This window comes from Dermacentor silvarum, chromosome 1 (assembly GCF_013339745.2).
Source record: "Dermacentor silvarum isolate Dsil-2018 chromosome 1, BIME_Dsil_1.4, whole genome shotgun sequence".
NCBI classification, from domain to species: domain Eukaryota; kingdom Metazoa; phylum Arthropoda; class Arachnida; order Ixodida; family Ixodidae; genus Dermacentor; species Dermacentor silvarum.
The window spans coordinates 1,988,017-2,008,586 of NC_051154.1; the positions used below are offsets into that span (position 1 = coordinate 1,988,017).

General features: G+C 48.2%; 1 long non-coding RNA gene across 1 annotated transcript; it reads right to left on the reverse strand.

Moving 5' to 3' along the window:
- Nucleotides 1–11,676: 11,676 nt before the first annotated feature.
- Nucleotides 11,677–20,221, reverse strand: LOC125944307 (uncharacterized). The gene is made up of 3 exons (XR_007466200.1): nucleotides 20,186–20,221; nucleotides 13,626–13,638; nucleotides 11,677–11,777 (listed from the first exon to the last, which is right to left on the reverse strand). It is a non-coding gene; the product is annotated as an uncharacterized LOC125944307 (long non-coding RNA).
- Nucleotides 20,222–20,570: the final 349 nt, after the last annotated feature.

A 20,570-nucleotide genomic window follows, 5' to 3' on the forward strand; every position in this document is an offset into this window, starting at 1 on the left:
GCGTTAGCGACTTGTTTTTATATCACCTGACGGAGATTGTGAGACAAGGGTGACTCTGACGCTTGACTGGCTGGCAGAAGAGAGAGTTGGCGTGCCACTTCTTCTCGTACAAATTGCTTGATTTGGTCGAAGATTGCTGAATCGCAAGGAGCAGCAATGACACCGTCACTCAGAGCTGAAAGCGCGACGTCCGGAGCGGAAGCTCGGCGTGTAGAAAGGTGTTGTTTGCGTAGCTCTTCATAGCTCTGGCAAAGCGTTGTGAGGTCGTTCACCGTCTGAGGATTCTTTGCCAAGAGCATTTGGAACGCGTCATCGTCTATGCCTTTCAATATGTTCTTGATCTTGTCATCTTCGGTCATATCTGGGTTGATACGCCTGCAAATGTCAACTACATCTTCAATGTAGCAGGTAAAGTTTTCGCCCTTTTGTTGGGCGCGACAGCGAAGCTGTTGTTCAGCCCGAAGTTGGCGCACAGCAGGGCGACCGAATACTTCTTAAAGTTTCGTACGGAATGCTGTCTAGCTGGAAAAGTCAGCCTCATGGTTGCGGAGCCAAAGATGGGCGACCCCGGAAAGGTAGAATGGTACGTAACCAAGCTTTTCAGCGTCATTCCATTTGTTGTGGGTATTTACTCGGTCGTACGATGCCTGCCAGTCCTCTACGTCATGATCGTCAGTGCCATTGAATATGGGAGGACCCCGTTGGCGTGGCGTACCAGGACAGACGACCGGAGGCAGTGCCGGGGGTAGATCGGTAGGACTAGTCTCCTCAGGCATGAGAGATGTGAAAGGGATTGTCCGTCTTCGGAGTTCCAGGTTTGCAACAGGTTGAGCACCCTCCACCAAATGTCACGAAGCACTTGGGGAGGTCAGCGTTCGCGACTAGAACGATAAAGCAGCGAGAGGTAGCACAGATCGAGCACCGAAACAAGGTGATGATGATGATGATGGCCTCAGACTTTGGCTCTTAGCCCACACTGGGGCATTGGTGATGATGATGATGACCCTCTGTACAAATGGCACATACCCACCGTGGGAGATCGGCCAAGAATTGGGCGGTTTGGAGAAAATGGATTTAAAAAAAAATTAGAAAAAGATAAAAAAAAAGAAAAAAGGAAGATTAATTCTGCTCGGTGTTCTAATTAATTATTATAATTGACTGTTTTAGGAAGGCAGTCGATTCGAATCAATAATAAAGTTTTGCATTGCAGTGCAAACATTCTGGTGGCTGTACCCTAATGTGGAAGCTCCACACGAAAGCAAGACGGGGGTGTTCATGTTGAGGCCAAGTTTGTTTAAAGGGTACTGAAGCACCCTTTTCCTTACTGAGGAGAATCGTCGGCAAGCAAGGAGAAAGTGACCAATAGTTTCTGGTTCGCCGCACTGTATACACAAAGGAGATGCCGCCAAACCAGCGCTATGTGTGTAGAAATTTACTGTCGGGATGCGGCAACGTATCCTCGTTAGTGTAATCTCTAATTTTCGTGTTGGACAGAATTTACGACTCCAAAGGAATAGTAGATGGTGGTATTCAGAATGCGAAGCCATACTAGAATTATATATCTCATTCATCATTGTTAATCTCCTAAACCTAGCGGCAGTAATATAGGCGGTTTGGGGAACGGCACGTACTAAAGGACCACCCAGGGAAGCTTTTGCTAAAGAATGTGCACACCCATTCAAAGGGAAACGTTTGTGCCCGGGCACCCAAATTAAGCGAAACGAACGCAAATAAGACGGAGCCAAAAGATATAACACTTGCAAAATTTTTGCGTCATTACGCGTTGTAAGTGAGTGAGTGAGTGAGTGAGTGAGTGAGTGAGTGAGTGAGTGAGTGAACTTTATTGGGTCCACAATAGACGCGAGTAAACTCGACGTCACCTGGCTATGAACATAGAGAGAGTGAGTCGGTGATAATAGCCACTGATGAATGAGAGGGCTTCAACTTCCGCAATGCTAAAACCACAGCTAAGAATTCTGCTGTGTTGATAGGAGTAAAATCTGGAAGTCTAATCGAATAGGACCAATCTAGCGAATGAGGAAAAATTCCCCAGGTTTATCTCTCTCGTCGTCGTTCTCTCTCTCATAGCCAGATCCCCACTGCTCCTTATGTCACAGTACAATATATATATATATATATATATATATATATATATATATATATATATATATATATATATATTGTCACCAGCCTCGAGAAGTAGTCTTGAAGGTTTAATAACCCGTAGAGCAGCTGGCTCTCGGAGGACGCGACCGTCGGGGCTGGCTCGAGCAGAGAAGGGGCGCGCGTTCTTCTTTCTTCTCTTGTCCTCGTCCCACTACCTACAGGTGGCATTATCCCCCCTTCCGAACAAAAGCATCGCCTCGGTGCTAAAAAAATAGGCGTAGAAGACAACGACGAAGAAGGCAGGCAAAGCAAAGTACACAAAAAAGTAGCCGTCACGCCGGCACAGTCAATGAACGAAGAAGCAATCTCCCAAAGATAAATGAAAAGTAGAAACAAAGAAGGGAATGAGAGAACAAAAAATGAAAACAAAAAAAAAGTTACGGACGCGCAATGTACGGCTTCATGCGCACAACATGAACTATGTCTGAGCTGGGTTGTCTTTGTGTCCTACTCCGTGTCTGCGATGATGTGTCCGGAACTACTTCGTAGTTTACGTCACTGACGCGGCGGAGCACTTTATACGGACCGAAATACCGGCTCAGCAGCTTTTCACAGAGCCCACGACGGCGAACGGGGGTCCACACCCAAACTTGGTCCCCGGGGTTGTAGGACACGTCCCTGTGGTGGATGTTGTAGCGTCGTGTGTCTGCCTGCTGCTGCTGGCCGATATGCAGCCGCGTGAGCTGCCGAGCTTCCTCAGCACGCTCTGCAAATTCCTCGGCGTCAGTTGTCAATAGGTCAGCGTCTTGACACGGCAGCATAGCGTCCAGCATCGTCTCGACTTCGCGACCGTAGAGAAGGCGAAAGGGCGTGAAGCGCGTCGTCTCTTGCACGGCGGTGTTATACGCGAAGGTCACGTAAGGCAAGATCCGATCCCATGTTTTGTGTTGAACGTCGATGTACATTGCGAGCATGTCTGTGACCGTCTTATTCAGTCGCTCAGTAAGTCCGTTGGTCTGCGGATGGTATGCGGTCGTCTTGCGATGCCTGGTGTTGCTCAATTCAAAAAAACGTGTGGTTGATCCCTCTTATATAGGAATCGGTATAGAACACGAAAGTGAAACGTGTCTTCACAGAAGTAGTGTAATGTTTATTGCACATTGATATATAATGTCTATTGGTGTTTTGTGGCTAAAGCGCCCTTAGGCGTTGATGCACCCACGCTGACGCCTGGTGGCACGTCTCCTCCATCACGACTACCAACGTCGATGACCATGAGCAACCGTCGTGCATATGGAAGCTGCACTACGCTGCACACGCTAGCACAACGCGAAAGACGAAGCACGTAACTGACACACTAATACAACGCGCAAGACAAAGCACGTAACTGAATCGCCACCGAGTCAAATCAGCGCGTACAGCGCGTCGTAATTGCAGCCTCCGCGATCAACTTCAGAAACATTTTCAGAGCTAATTGCGGAGGCCACGCTCCGCTGTGCTGAGTACGGTGAACGCCACCTAGGTGGCGTTGGTAGTGCTTCTTGATGCCAGCGTCCCTTCGAATGCTGGCATCGAGGCGTCGTAGTGCTGAGACCACCGAAGCGTTCACTGTCGGTTCGCGTTAGTGTCATAATGCAGTACTTCTCTTTTCTGCTCGTAGGCGACGGCACCGCCCCGAGCAAGAGCGCGGGTACACGGAGGAGTGTTAGATATATATAAGGCGCGTCTGTGTAGCTCTCTGCAAATGCGTTTGTGGCGCAATGGGTTAAACGCTCGGCCATCTATTGTCGCGGACCGAGAGGTCGTGGGTTCGATTTCCAAATTTTGCATGTTTGTGGAACTTTTTCTTCTGGTTTCTTTCTTTGTATTATGTTCTATGACGTATTTCCGTGACGGAAATACGTCAGTGAAGTCTTGGTGGACCCCGGCATAAAACACTTTCGTGTTAAAACCTCGTCCATAAGCTGCGCTGTGAATGCTGTCCCTCTGCCAGTTATTACAGTGGAGGGAGCACCGTGACGCAAGACGATGTGGCGCATGAAGAATTGCGCTACCTCTGAGGCTGTGGCTCGTGGGATCGCTTGCGTCTCAGCATAGCGTGTTAAATAATCAGTCGCGACGATCACCCATTTGTTGCCGTCGGCAGAAAGAGGAAACGGTTCGAGAATGTCCATGCCGACTTGGTCGAAAGGCGTGTGAGGTGATTCAATTGGCTGAAGTAAGCCAGCCGGTTTAACTGATGGTGTCTTGCGGCGCTGGCATTCACGACAGCCTTTAACGTACTGTTTGACGCTTGCCGAAAGCCCGGGCCAATAGTACATTTCGCTTACTCTAGCGAGTGTTCGTGAAAAGCCTGAATGACCAGATGTTGGTTCGTCATGGCAAGCGAAGAGGATGTCGTCGCGCATGTCCTTTGGAACCACCAGGAGGTAAGCACGGCTGGTCGAACGAGCATTCTTCTTATAAAGCACGTTATCTCGCAGACAGAAGGACGTCAGCGAGCGGGACAGATGGCGTGGTATGGTTATGTCGCGACCCTCTAATTTGGTGATCAGTCGAATCTCAGCGTCGTCACGCAGCCGTCTGCTCAAGTCCGATGAACTAATGGCGCCCAGGAAGCCGTCATCATCCTCTGTTTCCTGACTGGCAGGATCAATGGGTGCGCGGGACAGCGTGTCAGCGTCTTCATGCTTACGACCAGACTTATAAACGATGGTGATGTCAAATTCCTGTAGCCGCAAGCTCCACCGTGCCAGTCGTCCTGAAGGGTCGCGCATGCTTGCCAGCCAACAGAGGGCATGGTGGTCCGTCACTACTTTGAAGGGACGAGCATAGAGATAGGGGCGAAACTTGATGATCGCCCACAAGACAGCGAGACACTCTTTCTCCGTAGTCGAATAATTCGCCTCGGCACGGGACAGGGAGCGGCTGGCATACGCTATAACTCTTTCCACTCCATCATGAAGCTGGACGAGCACTGCGCCAAGGCCAATGCCACTGGCGTCGGTATGCACCTCAGTATCAGCATCATCGTGAAAATGTGCAAGAACGGGTGCTGACTTAAGGCGCTGTTGTAATTCAGCAAAAGCCGCCTGTTGCTCATTATGCCACACAAATAGCGTATCGTCTATTGTAAGGCGTGTCAGGGGTTCCGCTTTATTAAAAGCATTTAATAAACCGGCGATAGTAAACGCACACACCCAGGAATCGCCGGACGGCCTTCTTATCGGCAGGAGCTGGAAACGCGGCCACAGCGGCAAGCTTGTCTGGATCGGGTCGGACCCCTTTGGCGCTTACTACATGCCCGAGGAAGTTGAGCTCTTCGTAACCAAAGTGGCACTTTTCGGGCTTAAGTGTGAGGTCTGCCGATCGGATGGCTTCTAGCACACTCCGTAGGCGCTGAAGACGCTGCTCGAACGTTTCAGAGAAGATGACCACATCATCCAGGTACACAAGACAGGCCTGCCACTTCAGTCCAGTAAGGACAGTGTCCATCATTCGCTGGAAGGTAGCCGGGGCTGAACACAAGCAAAAGGAAGCACTCGAAATTCACAGAGCCCATCTGGAGTCACAAAGGCTGTTTTCTCGAAGTCGCGTTCGTCTACCTCGATTTGCCAGTACCCGCTTTTTAAATCGAGAGAAGAAAAATATTGGGCGCGCCGTAGTCTACCGGACTTGCGTACGTATGGCTTCGCGTTCTTTTGCCGACACGCGGTAAGGCTGCTGGTGTATCGGGCGTGCGTCTTCGTACGGTGATGATCCTGTGTTTAGTGATGGAAGTCTGGCGTACCTTGGAAGAATGTGCGAAGCAGGTCCTGAATTCAAGCAAGAGCTTGCGCAGTGCTGTCTGGCTATCAGCCACCGTTGCTTCCTATGGCCGTGAAATTGTCAGCAGCAGACATGCTGTTCGCTTGCCGCTCATACAGGCTCGAGCGATGTAGAAGCATCTTTTCCATGGTCATGGCCTCGGTCAAGAATTCCGCGACCGTCTTCGGAGGGCTCCGTACGAGGCCAGCGAAGAGTTGCTCCTTGACCCCGCGCATCAGATGACGTAACTTCTTCTCCTCCGTCATTCTTGGATCCGCTCGTCTGAAGAGGCGCGTCAGAGACGTACGTGGTCACAATTTCGTTTCGCAACTGGACGCGCTCCTGAATCACTCGTTCCGCTATGCAGTAGAGTAGCAGTCTGGGTCAGTTGGTACATACTGAATCGTAAAAACCAGTCAAAAGACGACGGACAGAGAAGAGACCAGTCGTCGTGTGTGCCACGTCTCTTCTCTGTCCTTCGTCTTTTGACTGGTTTTTACTATACATTCGTTCCGCTCTTTCGTAGCGATCAGCACTGGTGTAGGTCTCCAAAAGCTGACGACAAAACTCGCGCCACGACGTCAGTTGCTCCTCGCGGTTCTGAAACCACGTACGCGCCTCATCCTCCAGGTAGAAGTAGACGTGTCTGAGTTTTTCCGTGTCGTTCCATTCGTTCACGGAGGCCACGCGCTCGTATTCGACCATCCAGTCTTCGACGTCTTCGAACAATGTGCCATGAAACGTCTTCGGGATCCGTGGGCTCTCAAGTATGTAATGGTTCGACATCGTGCTTCCCGTACCGGTAGGGGCATTTTGAAGGGAGGCGCTGGTCATACCGGTTGATGTGGTGGGAACCGTAGCGTCGACGACTTCTGGGGACAGTCCCCTGATCCTGCGGCTGGCCCGATGCACGGGAGTGTCGACAGGCACTGGATTCGTAGCGCGGATCCTTGGAGGATCTGCAACATCCCTGAGGACGCTTACCCCGCACCTCCACCAGTTTGTCACGAGCCTCGAGAAGTAGTCTTGAAGGTTTAATAACCCGTAGAGCAGCTGGCTCTCGGAGGACGCGACCGTCCGGGCTGGCTCTAGCAGAGAAGGGGGCGCGCGGTCTTCTTTCTTCTCTTGGGCTCGACCCACTCTTGCCCTCGACCCACTACCTTCAGGTTGCAATATATATATATATATATATAGATCATAAGAAGCCAACAAACAATGGCATCAAGGACAACATCGCGGAAATTACTTGTACTTACTAATTGAATTAAAGAAATAAATGATTGAAAATGAAAATGGATGAAAAAACAACTGTACACAGGTGGGGAACAATCCAGCGTCTTGGCATTACGCGTACGATGCTCTCACCATTGGGCTACCGCGGAGCCGCTTTCCCATCCACTTTCTGGGGTATTTAAGTTTTACAACAAGAACTAACCCTGGGAGTGTTAGCCAGCGCCACTACTCACAAACCATGGCGGCGGATGTGGAACATCCTTTCTGCCGCAGGCGTCACGAGTACGTGATCTTTTTCGGTGATGGCAACTGGTCAATAAACCCACATATGCTACCTGAAGGCATCAATGTTGCCGGATTCGAGCCTTCGTTATGTAATGAACGAGAAGAAAGGCGACCGAGGGGCTCGATCATTATAAATCATATAAGAAGCCAACAAACAACGAGAGCAAGGACAACATAGGGGAAATTACTTATACTTACTAATTGAATCAAGGAAATGTTAAATAAATGGAAATGAAAACGGATGAAAAAACAACTGTCCACAGGTGGGGAACGATCCCACGTCTTCGCATTACGCGTGTGATGCTCTCACCATTGAGCTACCGCGGAGCCTATTTCCCATCCACTTTCTGGGGTATCTATGTTTTAAAACTAGAACTAACCCTGGGAGTGTTAGCCAGTGCCACCATAGAGAAACATACTACGTAAAGAGTGGGCACAAGGGCCGTTTCGCGGCCGAGCAATTCAGGGTCTGACCGCCCGCCAGATGGCGTAGCGACAAGCGCTTCCACTCCGCTTCAATGATAGACAGGTTATCATGCCTCCAGCGGGCTGCATCGACGCGTCATATATTTCTCTATGACGTCCCCTCTCTGGTGTCCCGTCTCCATAGAAACGTTGATGCTGCGCCGGCTGCTCCGGTCATGTGCCGCTGGATACTCCCACCTCGCCGCGCTTTCAACACGACGGTTCGCTGCTGCGGTAAGTTGCATCCTTTTGTCTGCACTAATAATTTGCAGTTGTTTGCGTTCAACATTGTTAAAGAGATGTTTACTGACGCTGATGGAGTGTATTTTTGCGTGCGTAGCATACAATATATGCTTCGGCGCCCACCGAGGCTGGTTCGTAAGCGTGGGCTGTACATAACGCGTTGCTGTCATTGCTAAACCATTCTTGTTGTTCTGCCTGCTCTTTACCTGCAATTTTAAGGATATGTACTGAAATTATTTGTGTCCAATAGGATCTTGGTAGTACGCTTGTAAACAAGGAAAAATAAAGCATTTTGTACTGTGCCACTACTGCTTCTTGTTGTGTGTAATTCAGAAGAACGGCAAAAAAGTGAGAACAAAAACAACAAAATCTCTGACCGCATGAGTTTATGCTGTTCGCATGAGCAAATTCCGTTTTGCATGGTACATCGACAACTTTGGTTGTTTTTGTTTAGTAAAAAGATTGCGATCTGCTAGGTTATACGCCTGTTTATGCCAAAAACACAACACCGGAGTTTCACTAAAGACAACGTAGTTAAACACTTAAACAGCTAGGTAAATCATATTGAAAAGCGCTGCTGTCAAAACCGAAACCAAAACAGAGCCAAACCAGGCGTCCCGAATCTTGGAAGACAAAATTGACGGTCTGACCAGCCACCGGTCGCGCTGGTAGCAGTGCAGTAGCTGGGCCGCAAGGCCCTACTGGAGTGTCCGCTCTTTACGTAGTAATAAGAGTCTACTAGAAAGGGGAGTGGGTCCAGCGGACGACTTGGCAAGCGGCGAGGGTGAAGCAAAAAACATGGAAAATGTGGCGGCGCTGCCGTCGCCTACTTCTGAATCTCCGGCAAATAAACGTTGGCTCCGGCTGTTTAGGCAGCGCTCATTGGCTGATGCGAGCTCGCGGGCTGAGTAGCTGTCGTCTGCTTGACGCACTGTCGTTGTTGCGCCGTTTGCTTTCTTTCCGCCGCTCTTTTTTCATTTTATTTACAATAGATCGGTGGGGAATAATCTCAGTGTTACCGCCACCGAGTATCCGCCTGTCAATGCTCAATGCAGCTGCGGTAGGGTCTCCGACGCTACAAGCGTCCGGCCGGCGAGCGGGGCCGTTCATTCGGAAGAAAGTGACGGTGGCGCCACCTGGATTTTCAATAAAAAATGCCTCAGCGCAGAGCCCTCGTTGGACCCACTCCCCCAATCTAGTACACTCTAGTAGTATGTTTCTCTATGTTGCCACCACTCACAAACCATGGCGGCGCATGTGGAACATCATTTCTGCCGCAGGCGTCACGAGCACATGATCTTTTTGGGCGATGGCAACTGGTCAATAAACCCACATAAGCTACCTGAAGGCATCAATGTTGCCAGATTCGAGCCTTCGTTATGTAATGAACGAGAAGAAAGGGGACCGAGGGGCCCGATCATTATTAATCATATAAGAAGCCAACAAACAACGAGACCAAGGACAACATAGGGGAAATTACTTATACTTATTAATTGAATTAAGGAAATGATAAATTAATGGAAATGAAAACGGATGAAAAACAATTGTCCACAGGTGGGGAACGATCCCACGTCTTCGCATTACGCGTGCGATGCTCTCTCCATTGAGCTACGGTGGAGCCGCTTTCCCATCGACTTTCTGGGGTATTTATGTTTTACAAATAGAACTAACCCTGGGAGTGTTAGACAGTGCCACCACTCACAAACCATGGCGGTGGATGTGGAACATCCTTTTTGCTGCAGGCGTCACGAGCACGTGATCTTTTGGGGCGACAGCAACTGGTCAACAAACCCACATATGCTACCTGAAGGCATCAATGTTGCCGGATTCGAGCCTTCGTTATGTAATGAACGAGAAGAAAGGCGACCGAGGGGCCCGATTATTATTATTCATATAAGAAGCCAACAAGCAACGAGACCAAGGACAACATAGCGAAATTACTTATACTTAGTAATTTAATTAGGGAAATGATAAATTAATGGAAATGAAAACGGCTGAAAAACAATTGTCCACAGGTGGGGAACGATCCCACGTCTTCGCATTACGCGTGCGATGCTCTCACCATTGAGCTACGGTGGAGCCGCTTTCCCATCCACTTTATGGGGTATTTATGTTTTACAAATAGAACTAATCCTGGGAGTGTTAGACAGTGCCACCACTCACAAACCATGGCGGCGGATGTGGAACATCCTTTCTGCCGCAGGCGTCACGAGCACGTGATCTTTTGGGGCGACAGCAACTGGTCAACAAACCCACATATGCTACCTGAAGGCATCAATGCTGCCGGATTCGAGCCTTCGTTATGTAATGAACGAGAGAAAAGGGGACCGAGGGGCCCGATTACTATTATTCATATAAGAAGCCAACAAACAACGAGACCAAGGACAACATAGGGGAAATTACTTATACTTATTAATTGAATTAAGGATATGATAAATTAATGGAAATGAAAACGGATGAAAAACAATTGTCCACAGGTGGGGAACGATCCCACGTCTTCGCATTACGCGTGCGATGCTCTCACCATTGAGCTACGGTGGAGCCGCTTTCCCATCCACTTTCTGGGGTATTTATGTTTTACAAATAGAACTAACCCTGGGAGTGTTAGACAGTGCCACCACTCACAAACCATGGCGGCGGATGTGGAACATCCTTTCTGCCGCAGGCGTCACGAGCACGTGATCTTTTGGGGCGACAGCAACTGGTCAACAAACCCACATATGCTACCTGAAGGCATCAATGCTGCCGGATTCGAGCCTTCGTTATGTAATGAACGAGAGAAAAGGGGACCGAGGGGTCCGATTACTATTATTCATATAAGAAGCCACAAACAACGAGACCAAGGACAACATAGGGGAAATTACTTATACTTACTAATTGAATTAAGGAAATGATAAGTTAATGGAAATGAAAACGGATGAAAAAACAACTGTCCACAGGTGGGGAACGATCCCACGTCTTCGCATTACGCATGCGATGCTCTCACCATTGAGCTACGGTGGAGCCGCTTTCCCATCCACTTTCTGGGGTATTTATGTTTTACAAATAGAACTAACCCTGGGAGTGTTAGACAGTGCCACCACTCACAAACCATGGCGGCGGATGTGGAACATCCTCTCTGCCGCAGGCGTCACGAGCACGTGATCTTTTGGGGCGACAGCAACTGGTCAACAAACCCACATATGCTACCTGAAGGCATCAATGCTGCCGGATTCGAGCCTTCGTTATGTAATGAACGAGAGAAAAGGGGACCGAGGGGCCCGATTACTATTATTCATATAAGAAGCCACAAACAACGAGACCAAGGACAACATAGGGGAAATTACTTATACTTACTAATTGAATTAAGGAAATGATAAGTTAATGGAAATGAAAACGGATGAAATAACAACTGTCCACAGGTGGGGAACGATGCCACGTCTTCGCATTACGCGTGCGATGCTCTAACCATTGAGCTACCAAGCAGCCGCTTTTCCATCCACTTTCTGGGGTACTTATGTTTTACAAATAGAACTAACCCTGGGAGTGTTAGCCAGTGCCACCACTCACAAACCATGGCGGCGGATGTGGAACATCCTTTCTGCCGCAGGCGTCACGAGCACGTGATCTTTTTGGGCGATGGCAACTGGTCAATAAACCTACATATGCTACCTGAAGGCATCAATGTTGCCGGATTCGAGCCTTCGTTATGTAATGAACGAGAAGAAAGGGGACCGAGGGGCGTGATTATTATTAATCATATAAGAAGCCAACAAACAACGAGACCAAGGACAACATAGGGGAAATTACTTATACTTACTAATTGAATTAAGGAAATGATAAAGTAATGGAAATGAAAACGGATGAAAAAACAACTGTCCACAGGTGGGGAACGATCCCACGTCTTCGCATTACGCGTGCGATGCTCTCACCATTGAGCTACCACGGAGCCGCTTTCGCATCCACTTTCTGGGGTATTTATGTTTTACAAATAGAACTAACCCTAGGAGTGTTAGACAGTGCCACCACTCACAAACCATGGCGGCGGATGTGGAACATCCTTTCTGCCGCAGGCGTCACGAGCACGTGATCTTTTGGGGCGACAGCAACTGGTCAACAAACCCAGATATGCTACCTGATGGCATCAATGTTGCGGGATTCGAGCCTTCGTTAATTAATGAACGAGAAAAAGGGGACCGAGGGGCCCGATTATAATTAATCATATAAGAAGCCAACAAACAACGAGACCAAGGACAACATAGCGAAATTACTTATACTTAGTAATTTAATTAGGGAAATGATAAATTAATGGAAATGAAAACGGATGAAAAACAATTGTCCACAGGTGGGGAACGATCCCACGTCTTCGCATTACGCGTGCGATGCTCTCACCATTGAGCTACGGTGGAGCCGCTTTCCCATCCACTTTCTGGGGTATTTATGTTTTACAAAAAGAACTAACCCTGGGAGTGTTAGACAGTGCCACCACTCACAAACCATGGCGGCGGATGTGGAACATCCTTTCTGCCGCAGGCGTCACGAGCACGTGATCTTTTGGGGCGACAGCAACTGGTCAACAAACCCACATATGCTACCTGAAGGCATCAATGCTGCCGGATTCGAGCCTTCGTTATGTAATGAACGAGAGAAAAGGGGACCGAGGGGCCCGATTACTATTATTCATATAAGAAGCCACAAACAACGAGACCAAGGACAACATAGGGGAAATTACTTATTCTTACTAATTGAATTAAGGAAATGATAAAGTAATGGAAATGAAAACGGATGAAAAAACAACTGTCCACATGTGGGTAACGATGCCACGTCTTCGCATTACGCGTGCGATGCTCTTACCATTGAGCTAACACTGAGCCGCTTTCCCATCCACTTTCTGGGGTATTTATGTTTTACAAATAGAACTAACCCTGGGAGTGTTAGCCAGTGCCACCACTCACAAACCATGGCGGCGGATGTGGAACATCCTTTCTGCCGCAGGCGTCACAAGCACGTGATCTTTTTGGGAAATGGCAACTGGTCAATAAACCCACATATGCTACCTGAAGGCATCAATGTTGCTGGATTCGAGCCTTCGTTATGTAATGAACGAAAAGAAAGGGGACCGAGGGGCCCGATTATTATTAATCATATAAGAAGCCAACAAACAACGAGACCAAGGACAACATAGGGGAAATTACTTATTCTTACTAATTGAATTAAGGAAATGATAAAGTAATGGAAATGAAAACGGATGAAAAAACAACTGTCCACATGTGGGTAACGATGCCACGTCGTCGCATTACGCGTGCGATGCTCTAACCATTGAGCTACCACGGAGCCGCTTTTCCATCCACTTTCTGGGGTATTTATGTTTTACAAATAGAACTAACCCTGGGAGTGTTAGCCAGAGCCACTACTCACAAACCATGGCGGCGGATGTGGAACATCCTTTCTGCCGCAGGCGTCACGAGCACGTGATCTTTTTGGGCGACGGCAACTGGTCAACAAACCCACATAAGCTACCTGATGGCATCAATGTTGCCGGATTCGAGCCTTCGTTATGTAATGAACGAGAAGAAAGGGGACCGAGGGGCCCGATTATTATTAATCATATAAGAAGCCAACAAACAACGAGACCAAGGACAACATAGGGGAAATTACTTATTCTTACTAATTGAATTAAGGAAATGATAAAGTAATGGAAATGAAAACGGATGAAAAAACAACTGTCCACATGTGGGGAACGATGCCACGTCGTCGCATTACGCGTGCGATGCTCTAACCATTGAGCTACCACGGAGCCGCTTTTCCATCCACTTTCTGGGGTATTTATGTTTTACAAATAGAACTAACCCTGGGAGTGTTAGCCAGAGCCACTACTCACAAACCATGGCGGCGGATGTGGAACATCCTTTTTTCTGCCGCAGGCGTCACAAGCACGTGATCTTTTTGGGAAATGGCAACTGGTCAATAAACCCACATATGCTACCTGAAGGCATCAATGTTGCTGGATTCGAGCCTTCGTTATGTAATGAACGAGAAGAAAGGGGACCGAGGGGCCCGATTATTATTAATCATATAAGAAGCCAACAAACAACGCGACCAAGGACAACATAGGGGAAATTACTTATACTTACTAATTGAATTAAGGAAATGATAAAGTAATGGAAACGAAAACGGATGAAAAAACAACTGTCGACAGGTGGGCAAGGATCCTACGTCTTCGCATTACGCGTGCGATGCTCTTACCATTGAGCTAACACAGAGCCGCTTTCCCATCCACTTTCTGGGTTATTTATGTTTTACAAATAGAACTAACCCTGGGAGTGTTAGCCAGTGCCACCACTCACAAACCATGGCGGCGGATGTGGAACATCCTTTCTGCCGCAGGCGTCACGAGCACGTGATCTTTTTGGCGAAATGGCAACTGGTCAACAAACCCACATATGCTACCTGAAGGCATCAATGCTGCCGGATTCGAGCCTTCGTTATGTAATGAACGAGAGAAAAGGGGACCGAGGGGCCCGATTACTATTATTCATATAAGAAGCCAACAAACAACGAGACCAAGGACAACATAGGGGAAATTACTTATACTTACTAATTGAACTAAGGAATATGATAAATTAATGGAAATGAAAACGGATGAAAAAACAACTTGTCCACAGGTGGGGAACGATGCCACGTCTTCGCATTACGCGTGCGATGCTCTCACCATTGAGCTACACGTGAGCCGCTTTCCCATCCACTTTCTGGGGTATTTATGTTTTACAAATAGAACTAACCCTGGGAGTTTTAGCCAGTGCCAACACTCACAAACCATGGCGGCAGATGTGGAACATCCTTTCTGCCGCAGGCGTCACGAGCACGTGATCTTTTTGGGCGATGGCAACTGGTCAATAAACCTATATATGCTACCTGAAGGCATCAATGTTGCCGGATTGGAGCCTTCGTTATGTAATGAACGAGAAGAAAGGGGACCGAGGCGCCCGATTATTATTAATCATATAAGAAGCCAACAAACAACGAGACCAAGGACAACATAGGGGAAATTACTTATACTTACTAATTGAATTAAGGAAATGATAAAGTAATGGAAATGAAAACGGATGAAAAAACAACTGTCCACAGGTGGGGAACGATCCCACGTCTTCGCATTACGCGTGCGATGCTCTCACCATTGAGCTACCGCGGAGCCTATTTCCCATCCACTTTCTGGGGTATTTATGTTTTACAACTAGAACTAACCCTGGGAGTGTTAGTCAGCGCCACCACTCACAAACCATGGCGGCGGAAGTGGAACATCCTTTCTGCCGCAGGCGTCACGAGCACATGATCTTTTTGGGCGATGGCAACTGGTCAATAAACCCACATATGCTACCTGAAGGCATCAATGTTGCCGGATTCGAGCCTTCATTATGTAATGAACGAGAAGAAAGGGGACCGAGGGGCCCGATTATTATTAATCATATAAGAAGCCAACAAACAACGAGACCAAGGACAACATAGGGGAAATTACTTATATTTACTAATTGAATTAAGGAAATGATAAATTAATGGAAATGAAAACGGATGAAAAACAACTCTCCACAGTAGGGGAACGATCCCACGTCTTCGCATTACGCGTGCGATGCTCTCACCATTGAGCTACCGCGGAGTCTATTTCCCATCCACTTTCTGGGGTATCTATGTTTTACAACTAGAACTAACGCTGGGAGTGTTAGCCAGTGCCACCACTCACAAACCATGGCGGCGGATGTGGAAAATCCTTTCTGCCGCAGGCGTCACGAGCACGTGATCTGTTTGGGCGATGGCAACTGGTCAATAAACCCAGATATGCTACCTGAAGGCATCAATGTTGCCGGATTCGAGCCTTCGTTATGTAATGAACGAGAAGAGAGGGGACCGAGGGGCCCGATTATTATTAATCATATAAGAAGCCAACAAACAACAAGACCAAGGACAACATAGGGGAAATTACTTATATTTACTAATTGAATTAAGGAAATGATAAATTAATGGAAATGAAAACGGATGAAAAACAACTCTCCACAGTAGGGGAACGATCCCACGTCTTCGCATTACGCGTGCGATGCTCTCACCATTGAGCTACCGCGGAGCCTATTTCCCATCCACAGCTGGGGTACTTATGTTTTACAACTAGAACTAACGCTGGGAGTGTTAGCCAGTGCCACCACTCACAAACCATGGCGGCGGATATGGAACATCCTTTCTGCCGCAGGCGTCACGAGCACGTGATCTGTTTGGGCGATGGCAACTGGTCAATAAACCCAGATATGCTACCTGAAGGCATCAATGTTGCCGGATTCGAGCCTTCGTTATGTAATGAACGAGAAGAGACGGGACCGAGGGGCCCGATTATTATTAATCATATAAGAAGCCAACAAACCACGAGACCAAGGACAACATAGGCGAAAATTCTTATACTTACTAATTGAATTAAGGAAATGATAAATTAATGGAAATGAAAACGGATGAAAAAAAAAGTTGCAGTGGCTTAGCTCGGCTATGCCAGGATATACGTAGCGTTAGCAAAGGTTTAGCTGATTATTCTTAGCTTTCCTGGTTGTCTCCTACGCTCAACCGCTAATTGCCAGGCAACTACTTCGGGATCCGATGAGTCAAGCTTCTCCGTTCTTCTGCGGTGTTGAGCAGCATTTGCGCTCTCCTTCTCCATGGCTATACCACAATGGCAAACGCCAGTCAGAAGCGCAGCAACTCCAGCGCAGTGTCAGACGGCGACTGCACAGCGAGCGCGTGCCGGCGCCAGTGCGTCTATCACGGCTACGACGTCACTCCTCTGGAATGCGCAGACCGGCGGCTGTGAGTCGCGAGCGGCGGCGGCGGAGTGCGCGAGAGGTGCCGGCTCCGGTGGCTCCGGTGCACAATTAGGCGTGTGACATCACTGATCCTTGCGCATGCGCAGCACGGCTCTTGATGTGCCGCGCGAAACGGGCTTGGCTAGGCCAGTGTAGCTAACGCTACAAAACAACTGTCCACAGGTGGGGAACGATCCCACGTCCTCGCATTACGCGTGCGATGTTCTCACCATTGAGCTACCGCGGAGCCGCTTTCCCATCCACTTTCTGGGGTATCTATGTTTTACAAATAGAACTAACCCTGGGAGTGTTAGCCAGTGCCACCACTCACAAACCATGGCGGCGGATGTGGAACTTCCTTTCTGCCGCAGGCGTCACGAGCACATGATCTTTTTGGGCGATGGCAACTGGTCAATAAACCCACATATGCTACCTGAAGGCATCAATGTTGCCGGATTCGAGCCTTCGTTATGTAATGAACGAGAAGAAAGGGGACCGAGGGGCCCGATTATTATTAATCATATAAGAAGCCAACAAACAACGAGACCAAGGACAACATAGGGGAAATTACTTATATTTACTAATTGAATTAAGGAAATGATAATTTAATGGCAATGAAAACGGATGAAAAACAACTCTCCACAGTAGGGGAACGATCCCACGTCTTCGCATTACGCGTGCGATGCTCTCACCATTGAGCTACCGCGGAGTCTATTTCCCATCCACTTTCTGGGGTATCTATGTTTTACAACTAGAACTAACGCTGGGAGTGTTAGCCAGTGCCACCACTCACAAACCATGGCGGCGGATGTGGAAAATCCTTTCTGCCGCAGGCGTCACGAGCACGTGATCTTTTTGGGCGAAGGCAACTGGTCAATAAACCCACATATGCTACCTGAAGGCATCAATGTTGCCGGATTCGAGCCTTCGTTATGTAATGAACGAGAAGAGAGGGGACCGAGGGGCCCGATTATTATTAATCATATAAGAAGCCAACAAACAACGAGACCAAGGACAACATAGGGGAAATTACTTATATTTACTAATTGAATTAAGGAAATGATAAATTAATGGAAATGAAAACGGATGAAAAACAACTCTCCACAGTAGGGGAACGATCCCACGTCTTCGCATTACGCGTGCGATGCTCTCACCATTGAGCTACCGCGGAGCCTATTTCCCATCCACAGCTGCGGTACTTATGTTTTACAACTAGAACTAACGCTGGGAGTGTTAGCCAGTGCCACCACTCACAAACCATGGCGGCGGATATGGAACATCCTTTCTGCCGCAGGCGTCACGAGCACATGATCTTTTTGGGCGATGGCAACTGGTCAATAAACCCACATATGCTACCTGAAGGCATCAATGTTGCCGGATTCGAGCCTTCGTTATGTAATGAACGAGAAGAGAGGGGACTGAGGGGCCCGATTACTATTAATCATATAAGAAGCCAACAAACAACGAGACCAAGGACAACATAGGCGGAAATACTTATACTTACTAATTGATTAAAGGAAATGATAAAGTAATGGAAATGAAAACGGATGAAAAAACAACTGTCCACAGGTGGGGAACGATCCCACGTCTTCGCATTACGCGTGCGATGCTCTCACCATTGAGCTACCGCGGAGTCTATTTCCCATCCACTTTCTGGGGTATCTATGTTTTACAACTAGAACTAACGCTGGGAGTGTTAGCCAGTGCCACCACTCACAAACCATGGCGGCGGATGTGGAAAATCCTTTCTGCCGCAGGCGTCACGAGCACGTGATCTTTTTGGGCGAAGGCAACTGGTCAATAAACCCACATATGCTACCTGAAGGCATCAATGTTGCCGGATTCGAGCCTTCGTTATGTAATGAACGAGAAGAGAGGGGACCGAGGGGCCCGATTATTATTAATCATATAAGAAGCCAACAAACAACGAGACCAAGGACAACATAGGGGAAATTACTTATACTTACTAATTTAATTAAGGAAATGATAAACTAATGGAAATGAAAACGGCTGAAAAAACAACTGTCCACAGGTGGAGAACGATCCCACGTCTTCGCATTACGCGTGCGATGCTCTAACCATTGAGCTACCACGGAGCCGCTTTCCCATCCACAGCTGGGGTACTTATGTTTTACAACTAGAACTAACGCTGGGAGTGTTAGCCAGTGCCACCACTCACAAACCATGGCGGCGGATATGGAACATCCTTTCTGCCGCAGGCGTCACGAGCACGTGATCTGTTTGGGCGATGGCAACTGGTCAATAAACCCAGATATGCTACCTGAAGGCATCAATGTTGCCGGATTCGAGCCTTCGTTATGTAATGAACGAGAAGAGACGGGACCGAGGGGCCCGATTATTATTAATCATATAAGAAGCCAACAAACCACGAGACCAAGGACAACATAGGCGAAAATTCTTATACTTACTAATTGAATTAAGGAAATGATAAATTAATGGAAATGAAAACGGATGAAAAAAAAAGTTGCAGTGGCTTAGCTCGGCTATGCCAGGATATACGTAGCGTTAGCAAAGGTTCAGCTGATTATTCTTGGCTTTCCTGGTTGTCTCCTACGCTCAACCGCTAATTGCCAGGCAACTACTTCGGGATCCGATGAGTCAAGCTTCTCCGTTCTTCTGCGGTGTTGAGCAGCATTTGCGCTCTCCTTCTCCATGGCTATACCACAATGGCAAACGCCAGTCAGAAGCGCAGCAACTCCAGCGCAGTGTCAGACGGCGACTGCACAGCGAGCGCGTGCCGGCGCCAGTGCGTCTATCACGGCTACGACGTCACTCCTCTGGAATGCGCAGACCGGCGGCGGCGGAGTGCGCGAGAGGTGCCGGCTCCGGTGGCTCCGGTGCACAATTAGGCGTGTGACATCACTGATCCTTGCGCATGCGCAGCACGGCTCTTGATGTGCCGCGCGAAACGGGCTTGGCTAGGTCAGTGTAGCTAACGCTACAAAACAACTGTCCACAGGTGGGGAACGATCCCACGTCCTCGCATTACGCGTGCGATGTTCTCACCATTGAGCTACCGCGGAGCCGCTTTCCCATCCACTTTCTGGGGTATCTATGTTTTACAAATAGAACAAACCCTGGGAGTGTTAGCCAGTGCCACCACTCACAAACCATGGCGGCGGATGTGGAACATCCTTTCTGCCGCAGGCGTCACGAGCACATGATCTTTTTGGGCGATGGCAACTGGTCAATAAACCCACATATGCTACCTGAAGGCATCAATGTTGCCGGATATGAGCCTTCGTTATGTAATGAACGAGAAGAAAGGCGACCGAGGGGCTCGATTATTAGTCATATAAGAAGCCAACAAACAACGAGACCAAGGACAACATAGGGGAAATTACTTATACTTACTAATTGAATTAAGGAAATGATAAGGTGATGGAAATGAAAACGGATGAAAAAACAACTGTCAACAGGTGGGGAACGATGCCACGTCTTCGCATTACGCGTGCGATGCTCTAACCATTGAGCTACCGCGGAGCCGCTTTCCCATCCACTTTCTGGGGTATCTATGTTTTACAAATACAACTAACCCTGGGAGTGTTAGCCAGTGCCACCACTCACAAACCATGGCGGCGGATGTGGAACATC